General features: G+C 39.8%; 1 non-coding gene across 1 annotated transcript; it reads left to right on the plus strand.

Annotated features, from left to right (window-relative positions):
• The first annotated feature begins 1684 nt into the window (after positions 1 to 1684).
• TRNAK-UUU (transfer RNA lysine (anticodon UUU)) lies at positions 1685 to 1757 on the plus strand. Its single transcript has one exon. It is a non-coding gene; the product is annotated as a tRNA-Lys (tRNA).
• Positions 1758 to 10729: the final 8972 nt, after the last annotated feature.

Genomic DNA, 10729 nt, shown 5'->3' on the forward strand with positions numbered 1-10729 from the left:
AGATTTACTCAAATGTTCCAAAAGGACACATTAGTCAAAGTGAATACTCAGGTATAATTCAAGATTGTCCCTTTAGGCTATCTAATATCCTACTGTAATACTAATATGGTTCATAGAGCCATTTTATACTGAAAATAAATGAATGTTGCTGGAAATAGAAAGTTCAAGAGGTTTTTTACTTTCCTTTGCCAATCATCCTGCTGCTGCTTCAGATTTGCTATCTAAAACATTTGAATCACTATATAATGCTTGCTTGACTTTCAAATAATTTCTGGAATTCAACACTTTCTTTACTTCCTATAGATACAAACCTCAAATTAACTATGATAAAGGGGAACTCATTAGTATGCCATTGAAATCCATAGATAACAAAAATTTAATCAATTTTAAGCAAAATTGATTGATTCTAATTTTATCTCTCAGCCAATTCCTCATTTATAAGAAGAGACTGACATTTATAAGCAAGAGACTGACATTTATAAGAAAACTCAAGGCCAATTTTGGATAAGCTTTACCTTATCTGAAAGGTAGAATGTGGATGAAAATAAAAAGAGAAAACTTTGGATAACTTGCAAATTGAATCATTAGGTCCTAAATAGTACTGACCAGATAAAAATTATCTTCTCTATTTCTCCCCTTTTTTGTATTATTTATAACCCACATAACTCACTATCATGCAGAATTTTAGAGCTGTAAAGGGTCTTACGACTCATTCAATCCAAATTTCTCCTTAAAAGACAAATTGAAAACAACTGCCACGTATCCTGAGGATGCACTTTTGGTTTTTCACTATTGAATTTTTCCACGATCCTGTTCTGTTTTTTCAATGATGATCCTCTGTTTCTGCAAGTGTGATGGTAATTTTATATATCAAATTAAAGGGTGGTTTTAGATGAGATTAATCTTTAAGTCAGTGAAGATTGAGAAAAACAGATTGTTCTCTGTAATGACAGTGGAACACATCCAGTCAGTTGAAGGCTTGAATAGAACAAAAGACAGACTTTCCAGAATAAGAAGAAAATTCCCAGCCTTGCAGCCTTTGGACTGGAACATTGGCTCTACTTTGTCTTTAGCTTATCAGACATTCTTTAGTCAGGAGATCCAGAGAAACATAAAAAATTACATATTAATATATATACACACATATATATGTAAAACAACAGCACATTATATATATATTTTTTTTTAATTTATGAAAAAAGTTTTGTGTATATAACATATATGCATGCATGCTAAGTCGCTTTTGTCATGTCTGACTCTTTGCGACCATATGGACTCACCAGGATCCTCTGTCCATGAAATTCTCCAAGCAAGAATACTGGAGCATGTTGCCATGCCCTCCTCAAGGGGATCTTCCCAATCCAGGGATCGAACCCACATCTGTTACATCCCCTGTGTTGACAGGCAGGTTCTTTACCACCAGAGCCACCTGTGAAGTCCAAATCTTATAGTGTGTGTATATGCACACACACATGCATACATAGGGTTTTGGCCCATGTGACGATGAGTCTGAGAAGTCATACAATCTGCCCTCTGAAAACTAGAGAACCAAGAAAGTCAGGGGTGTAGTTTGAAGGTCGAAGTGCTAGAGTGACGATGATATCAATTGCAGCTCGAATGTAAAGTCTGGAGAACCTGGATCACTGAGTGGTGAGAGAAGATTTATATTCCAGCTCAAGTAGTTGCCTGGATAGCTCAGTCAGTAGAGCATCAGACTTTTAATCTGAGGGCCCAAGGTTCATGCCCCTGTTCAGGCATTATTCTACCTATCTGAGCTTCCCTGGTGGCTCAGAGGCTAAAGAATCTACCTGCAATGTGGGAGAGCCAGGTTTAGCCCCTGGGTTGGAAAGATCCCCTGGAGAAGGGAATGGCCACTCACTCTAGTAGGATCCCATGGACAGAGGGCCCACCTGTATCAGGTGGGCTACAGTCCTTGAGGTTGCAATGAGTCAGAGACACCTGAGTGACTTCACTCAAGTAGTTAGGAAGAGAGAAAGAGAAGCCTCCCTTCCCTACCTTTCTGTGTTATTCAGGTCCTCAGCAGATGAAATGATGCCCATCGAAGTTTCAGAGGTCAATTCACCTTCCTCAGTTTACTGATTCAAGTATACTGATTTCAGACACACCTAGAAATAATGTTCACCAAACATCTAGGCATCCTGTTATCCAGTCTATGTTGACACATAGAATTAGTTGTCACAGCATCTTATTGGCTCTGTTTCTCTGGAAAACGCTGACTAATATAGTGAATTATATAGTGACTAAATATAGTGACACATAGTGAACTTATGAAACAATTTCATAATGCTATTGATAGGTGTAGACAAAATCATCTAATTTAATGTAAAGGCAAATCACTTCCTAATGGAGATCACGTTCAGCAGAAATTCCTCATTTTCAGGACCTGCCATTGGATGTTACTCTATCTCTTCATATCCACATTTAGGTAAAAATAAGATTTTATTAAATGATTTGTAAGGTTGTGACCCAGAAGGCCAGAAATCATCCTCAAACAGAGCTTTGGTGAATAAAACCATTTTAATACACTTAGGCAGATTTTCAGTCTTTGGAAGTTGTCTATCCTTTGAAAATGTGAACTGACTTCAGTAGTTTTGCTCTCAGTAAATTACTGATATTCATTCAACAGACAGACCCTGAGATTAGTTTTAACAACAAATTTCAACAAATAGATATGGTACAATTTGGGTTTATCAAGTGGCATTCCTGCCAATTCAGGAGACATAAGAAACACGGGTTTGATCTCTTTGTCAGGAAGATCCCCTGGAGAAGAGAGTAGCAACCCACTCCAGTATTCTTGCCTAGAGAATCTCGTGGACAGAGGAACCTGGTGGGTTACAGTCGGACACGACTGAAGCACCTGAGAACACACTCATGCGTGGTGCAATTTGGAACATTGTGTTACATATATATATTCCTATAACTTTAGACTGTTTCTCAAATTCATGTTGTAACATAGATTTTGGCCATCAGACCAGGGATATCCAGGCTTAGGTAAAGTCAAAACATCTAGAGAACAGGGAGACCCTGGATACCATGGGCATGACTTTTCATCACAATATCAGAAGATGGAGGTTTTTTCAAGAAGCTATTTCCCTATGAAGAACGATGAAACAGAAAATGGTAACTGAATCAGAAAATCCTCTTGCAGAAACATGTCCTCATTTCTTCCTTGCTCAGTGTAAATAGGAGGAATTAACAGACAGTGACTGTGTCTTATTCTTGTTCAATAATTTATTGCAATGTTTTGTGTGTCTTTTCTGAGAAAAGAGTGTGTGCCTTGGTAGGAACATATGTCTACTTGAGTTTCTGTTTTGTTGGAAAATTGTATGGCTTATGTCCTATGTTTCAATGATATAATAGAAAAATAAATCTGTTCCCCAAGTACCAAATGGAATAACACGTAGGTGGATGTTGCCACTTGACCTGGTGGAGACTGGTTTCAGGTAGGCAGATACAGATACCCATTCTGTACTCCATCCTCAAAGATGGAAAGAACTGAGTCAACACTGGGATCAAGGGCCACAGTCTTCACAGAACAAATTAAGACCAGTTTTCAGATAAAATCTAGATTCTATAAGCATACCAGTGTATTTTCAAAGACAAAAGGGCATCAACACACTTCGGGCTGATTTTTTCCCCCCTCGGATGTCTTGGAATTTCCTTCTCTAAAAGCAAAATACTAAGGCCTAACACAGAAAAGAGAAACGTGTTGGCAAGTTCTGAAACTCAGTATTATGAAAATCTGTGGAATTCACCCAGGAAGAAGAGCCAAGTGAAGTCTGCTCAATAGATTTTGTGCACTTCCCTGATGACAGGTTTGATCATCAACTCAGGACAAAGGATTGTTACCAATGATGAAAATAGAAGTACCCAAAATGCACAGAACCTGTATTTACCATGAAAAATGTAAGACAGATGATCAATACACGGCTTTATTTTCCTCTCTTACTATTTCTTTGGAATTTTCTCTCAGTTTGGGGTATTCTTTCTATTTCCTAGGTGAAAGCTACAAAGGCTCACATTTGTCCTGCTCATTTCATGATAATGTCTTAAGTGGACTTTTAATTGCAGTTAAAGTATCTATTAGAATGCCTAATTCCTTGAAATAATTAAAGCATCCTCTGTCTTTTCAAGTGCAGGAGTCATATATTGATTTTCCAAATACTTACACTGAAGGTTCTCATTTAAGATAGTAGATACTCTAAACTCTCCTGTTGGCTAGAAAGAGGCTTCAGAAGAGGTTTCAGTTAAGATAGTAGATACTCTAAACTCTCCTGTTGGCTAGAAAGAGGCTTCAGAGCAGTTTTCTATTAACAAAGTTATCTATGAAGCAATTTATATATTTTTCAGATGATTGAGGGTCATTAATAGGTCATTTGTTTTGAATATTTGTATTTTGTTCTAGCACCTAAATTTGGTATTCACACCTATTACATCCTCAAATTTCAGTTGAAATTTAAATGCAGTCATTCCATTTCATAATGATAAATTTTCTGAAACTGAGAAATCATTATCAAAGTAGGGCATTTCTGGGAAATGATCTTTAGAAAAATTTAGGTGAGTTCTCCAGATGAGGAAAATTCTGGGGATGTATTTCTTGCTCATATATTTGAAGCAAACTGCAATTCTCAAGAAGAAAGAAATCTTTGGAAACATGAGACCAATTTGAGAGTCAGATCAATTCTTATTACAAAGCAGACAGTTGCTATAAGAAAGAAGTCCCACATATGTGAGGCATATGGAAAAGCACATTAAACACACTTCATGTCAAACTAAACATCAGAGCATTTATGCGGGCGAGGTTCCATGGAAATAATGAATGTGGGAAATCCCTCACCAAGAATTCAACCCTTGTAGCATCAGAAGATTTATATTGGAGATAAATGCTGCACATGCAGTGAAAATTGGTAAGCCCTCAATCAAAAGAAGCAGCATTTTCAAAACGAGAGAATTCTTACTAGAGACAAACCCCCAGATGGAATGGATGTAGAAACCTTCACTGTGAAATGACTTTCTCGTTAAGCATCATGAGATCCACGAGGTATTAGCTTCTTTTCATAACATTCTTCTATCTTCTTTTAAAAGTCAATCTGGAGCAATAATCTCTTTATGCCTGATAGGATGATAAGGATTACTGATCTGCAAAACACTCTGATTATCTAAGAATTAAACTGCATTCTGGAAGGATGTCCCTGGAACTGTTGTTTTATCTAGAAACGAGTTTTGGTACATAGAGATACCAAGTAGCTCTCCTTATTTTTTAGTACCTTGAATGTTAGTGTGGAAAAGTATAAATTAAATTATGCATTCATTAACTTAATCCTTTTATATCTACTGGTGGTTCATGGGCCAGGTATTTTGTAGGAAGCAAGATACTGCTATCACATATTAAATAAACTTAAAGCTTATTAGCATGATCTTTTTGACTTTTCTCCTTTTGCTAAGAGATCTTTCAAGTCATTTCCAACACAGCCAGATAACACACTGGCATAACAGTAAGTCAGCTCTATGGCACAAAGAATAACAAAACAGAGGAGGCTGAGGTTAATGAAGTAGACTCTGTCTCACTTTGTTTTTAAGCAGTTTCCCGAGTTTCATACTGGAGTCACCATATCAGAGTCTCTGGAGACAGGGCTCAGAATCTACATTCTATCAAGTGAGGCTGAAGCAAGCAGCTGAGAAAACTCTGAGGCCCTTGCATTGTCCACAGACTCATTTAGGTCAACAGTGGTCCAAGGTGCCTAAGACTATCATGAAAATACTTTAAAATACTGCATTGATGATTCTGTTTCCTAAGTAGTTACACCAGGCAGACCAGGAAAGAGCGAGGAGTATAAGGGGATCATCAGTGGAGCAGAGAGAAAGGTGAATGTCTAAAGCTCAGGCTTCTGCAGTTTTCCAGTCAAAGAATTTACAATTCACGCATGCATGCTCAGGGCTCAGTGGCTCAGTCACACCCAACTCTTTGCCACCCCATGGATGGTAGCCCACCAGGCTCCTCCATCCATGAGATTTTCCAGGCATGAATCCTGGATTGGGTTACTATTTCCACCTCCAGGGCATCTTCCTGACCCAGGGATCAAACCCAAGTCTCCTGCGTCTCCTGTAGTGCAGGCAGATTCTTTACCTGCTGAACCACCTGGGAACCCCCCCTGCAGCTTATGTGTTGTGCCAAAGTGTTTTTGTCTTTTGATTTTAAAAATTATTTATTGTACTGATTCTGAGTGTAAAATAAATGTTTATTGGACACGATACTTGATCTTGTGTACGATAATAATGTAACATCAAAGCTTTTCCATAAACTTGTCATAGACCCACAGTCTTGCCTCCCAGTTCTCCATTTGAGTCACCTTGCCATCCAAGTACAAAACTTGATTCTTGCTTATGTTCTTTAGTCACTTAGTCATGCCTGGCTTTTTTGTGTCCCGATGGACTATATCCCACAAGATTTCTCTGTCCATGGGATTTCCCAGGCAAGAGTACTAGAGTGGGTTGCCATTTTCTTCTCTAGGGGAGCTTCCTGACCCAGGGATTGAACCCAAGTCCCCGACATTGCAGGCAGATTCTTTATCACTGAGCCACGGGGGAAGCCCCGGTCCTTGCTTACAAATCCATCCAATTAGGAATGGTTTTCCCTTTCCTCTCTGCCTGCCTAAGTCCTACCAACCTTCCCAACCAGAGCCACAGTCCCAGAGTGACTGCATATAGCTTTCTTTCTTCCCGGAAGTGTGATGCTCACTCACAATGTTGCCTCATGTGACTTTAAATTATGCTACCTGGCTCCTTCATACTTGCCTTTTAGTAAAGTTTTTTTTTTTTTTGCAATCAATTTGATTTCTATAGCACAGAAAGGACACTTTTTTTTTTTTTTCCAGTTTTTCCAGGTTCCTCATGATTTATAGCAGAAACTTGTCATATTCACCTAGTCAAATCAGGTACCTATTCCTGTTTTTACTTGCTTTTGTAATTGTACTTTACACAGATGCTGCTGCTGCTGCTGCTGCTGCTAAGTTGCCTCAGTCGTGTCCGACTCTGTGCAACCCCATAGACGGCAGCCCACCAGGCTCCCCCATCCCTGGGATTCTCCAGGCAAGAACCCTGGAGTGGGTGGCCATTTCCTTCTGCAATGCATGAAAGTGAAAAGTGCAAGTGAAGTCGCTCAGTCGTGTCCGACTCTTAGTGACCCTACGGACTGCAGCCCACCAGGCTCCTCTGTCCATGGGATTTTCCAGGCAAGAGTACTGGCGTGGGGTGCCATTGCCTTCTCTGCTATCATAATGTTTTTGAACTTTTTCAGACTCCTGACTCACAAAAGAAAACATTTATTGAAATAGTCTATTAATTAAACATCAACAACATTATGTAATCAAAATGACTGCGTCTATACACTACAAACTTATTCTCAAGGAATCAACATTGAGGGGATTATCTGTGATCTTTGACAACCTCAAGTTGCTTTGTGTTTTATACTCAGTTAACTATGTCTTAAAAACAGAGCAAGACTGATTGATACAATTCAGACATAAGTCAGCTTCAGAAAAACAGACTCCCCCATTAGGTCTCAATTAGTTAGAGATATTATTCCTAATCTAGTTTTAGGAGATTATTTTGAAATATTTACAAAATGCAGGCATTTAAGTATGATTTGATGTGTTATTTAATAGCAGAATTGATCTATTGACGTAAGATGTGAATGTTCCGGTTGATGAATTGTAAGCAATGTGATATCAGTCTCAGAAGCACTTAATATTTATTTTATCTACTATATAAACAGGATCTTGTTTTCCCTTCTCTGGTAGTAATTATAGAGATTCAGATGTTTATGAACAGTCTATAGAGGTCTTTATTTCAAAGCAACATATCATCAAAGCCCTACATAGGTTATCCTCCAGAAACACAATTTCCTGCACTTCTTTAAAACTAAGTGAAGGAATAAAACGGGGACAGTATCTGATACAAGAAATGTACATTTCACTTACCAGGAATGCACACATCTATTTGTACAGCCCTCGAACTTAAGATCTGGCTCACAGATTTGATTCTCTAATCGAAGGAAGCAAAGGACCTCCACTGATGGTTTCCTGAAATGTGATACAAATAATTTGTGCCAGTGAATAGACATTGATGCAAGACTCTGAAACTAGAAATTGCAGCTGAAGTCAAGCACAGGAGGAAATTCAATAAAAATGCATTCTGACAAGAAATTACTTTTTATGGTATTTTAAGTTAGGAATAACACTGGAAGGAATGCAGAACTAATTAAGTATCACATTTTCTTCCCTCCCCACCACAGTAAAAGGAATATAGCTCAATGTATGGATGAAATAAGTATGGACAAGTGTTTAGAAGTGGTAATAGGAGAAAAGTCCCCAGTAAAACAACTTCTGAAAAGAGAAGACAAAATGGGATTTAACCCCCAAACTCAAACAGTCTGAGCACAGTGGTAGAAAACAAATGCTATAAGAATCATACATTCATCAAAATGGGGGGGGGGAAGGTGACATGCTGGAATGCATGTAATAACTGGACTGGGCAATATGTATCATCCTAAATAGGTAAACCAGCCTCCCAAACTTAAAACTTCTCTGGAAGTCCCTACCATGTCCTGGACATGGAATAGCCGTAACATAACGAAAACACTCTTCTAGTTTCTATATTGGGCTTCCCTGATAGCTCAGCTGGTGAAGGATCCACCTACAATGCAGGAGACCCGGGTTTGATTCCTGGGTCAGGAAGTTCTATTGGAGAAGGGATAGGCTACCCACTTCAGTATTCTTGGGCTTTCCTGGTGGCTCAGACAGTAAAGAATCTGCCTGCAATGTGAGAAACCTGGGTTCAATCCCTGGATTGGGAAGGTCCCCTGGAGAAGGGTACGGGAGGAGGGCATGGCAACCCACTCAAGTTTCTTGCTTGGAGAATCCCCATGGACAGAGGAGCCTGGAGGGCTAGAGTCCATGGGGTCGCAAAGAGTCAGACACGACTGAGCTTCGTAGCACAGCACCCAGTTTCTATATTGAACCATTATTAAAATGCTTTAGATGGTCTGTTTTATCTTTAGCTCTTATGTTGGGGCTAATAACAGGTGATACTGTCCAGTGATAAACTGAATAATAGTGGAATCCTTTAAATGTTAGATAATGAATCAGCTTCATGGGAGACTCTTGTTTGAAGATCAAAATCTCTCATTAAATGCTGTAAATATCATCTTTGATCAGTAAATAACTTATAAATTTGGATTTTAATTAACAGGAATGAAAAACATTTATTTCTGCTTCTATATGGCATTCACCACACTGTGGGCTCAGAACAGAACATGAAATGGTCTATAACCAATCCAGGCAGGAGTTGAGACTTCCATACATGTAGGGGGTCATTTTTTTATAACCTCTTTCTAACAGTGATACCAAGCAAGTTACTCTGAGATCCTAGAAGACTGTCTCTGTTCTATTTGCCTACTGCTTTCCTTCCATTCCCCAAGCTAGATAGAAGAAAGGCACACTGTAAATCCCCAGTATTGCTTCTGTATGTTAGGAACCACAGAGTTGTCAGGGCAAGTGTTTCAAAGGCCAAGGCCTTGATGGTCATGCTTGTGATTAGCCGCTCAGCCATGTCCAGATCGTTTCGACCCCATAGGGCTGACAGGATCCTCTGTCCATGAAATTTCCCAGGCAAGAATACTGGAGTGGGTTGGCATTCCCTTCTCCAGTGCATCTTCCCCACTCAGGCATTGAACCCATATCTCCTGCATTAGCAGGTGGATTCTTTTCAGCTAAGCCACCTGGGAACTCATGATAAAGGGAGCCAACCTGAAATGAGCCGTCAGTTCTGAGGAGCTACCTCTTTTTATGTTGCTTTCTCACAGAGAAGGCTGTTGCTGCTGCTGCTGCTGCTAAGTCACTTCAGTCGTGTCCAACTCTGTGCGACCCCATAGACGGCAGCCCACCAGGCTCCCCCATCCTGGGATTCTCCAGGGAAGAACACTGGAGTGGGTTGCCATTTCTTTCTCCAATGCATGAAAATGAAAAGCGAAAGTGAAGTCACTCAGTCGTGTCTGACTCTTTGAGACCCCGTGGACTTTAGCCTACCAGGCTCCTCCATCCATGGGGTTTTCCAGGCAAGAGTACTGGAGTGGGATGCCATTGCCTTCTCCAGAGAAGGCTGTTAAACTCTGACAAAATTGTTTTTAGGCACCTGGCATTTTAGATTGAGGAAATCCCATTTCAAAGCCTTGGAATATGTTAAAAAATGTACACAAGAAATCCCCATGGTGCCAGCTTTGCAGGCAGATTTCCTAGGGAATGGCAAGTCTATTCTCCCTTCCCTTCCTTGTCAGTCTGTCTGTCTATGGTGTTAAGGTTGCTAAAGACTTCTGAGTAAAGGCACTTAAATGCCATAGTGAAATGCCACTTTGAATCCTAAGGCTATCTTCTCATTGCCTTGAAAAGTAAACATGCTTTGGCTCTGCAAGAATTTTTATTGTTGGAGGACTCCTTTGGACCTCACTTGAGGTCATTTGGGCAGAGGGCTGCCAAGTTGACTTTGGCAGCCTCCATGTGCAGATTCTTTGCGGTCTGAGCCACCAGGGAAGCCCTCTATAAAGGACAGATCGCTGGAAGGTTTGAGCAGTTGTGAGCTGTATCAGAGAATATTGTGCCCCCTGGGTGTCTACAGTGCTGACCCAGAACGCAGCTTCGTTCTGCTTTACTGA

This window comes from Capricornis sumatraensis, chromosome 2 (genome assembly GCF_032405125.1).
Source record: "Capricornis sumatraensis isolate serow.1 chromosome 2, serow.2, whole genome shotgun sequence".
NCBI lineage: Eukaryota > Metazoa > Chordata > Mammalia > Artiodactyla > Bovidae > Capricornis > Capricornis sumatraensis.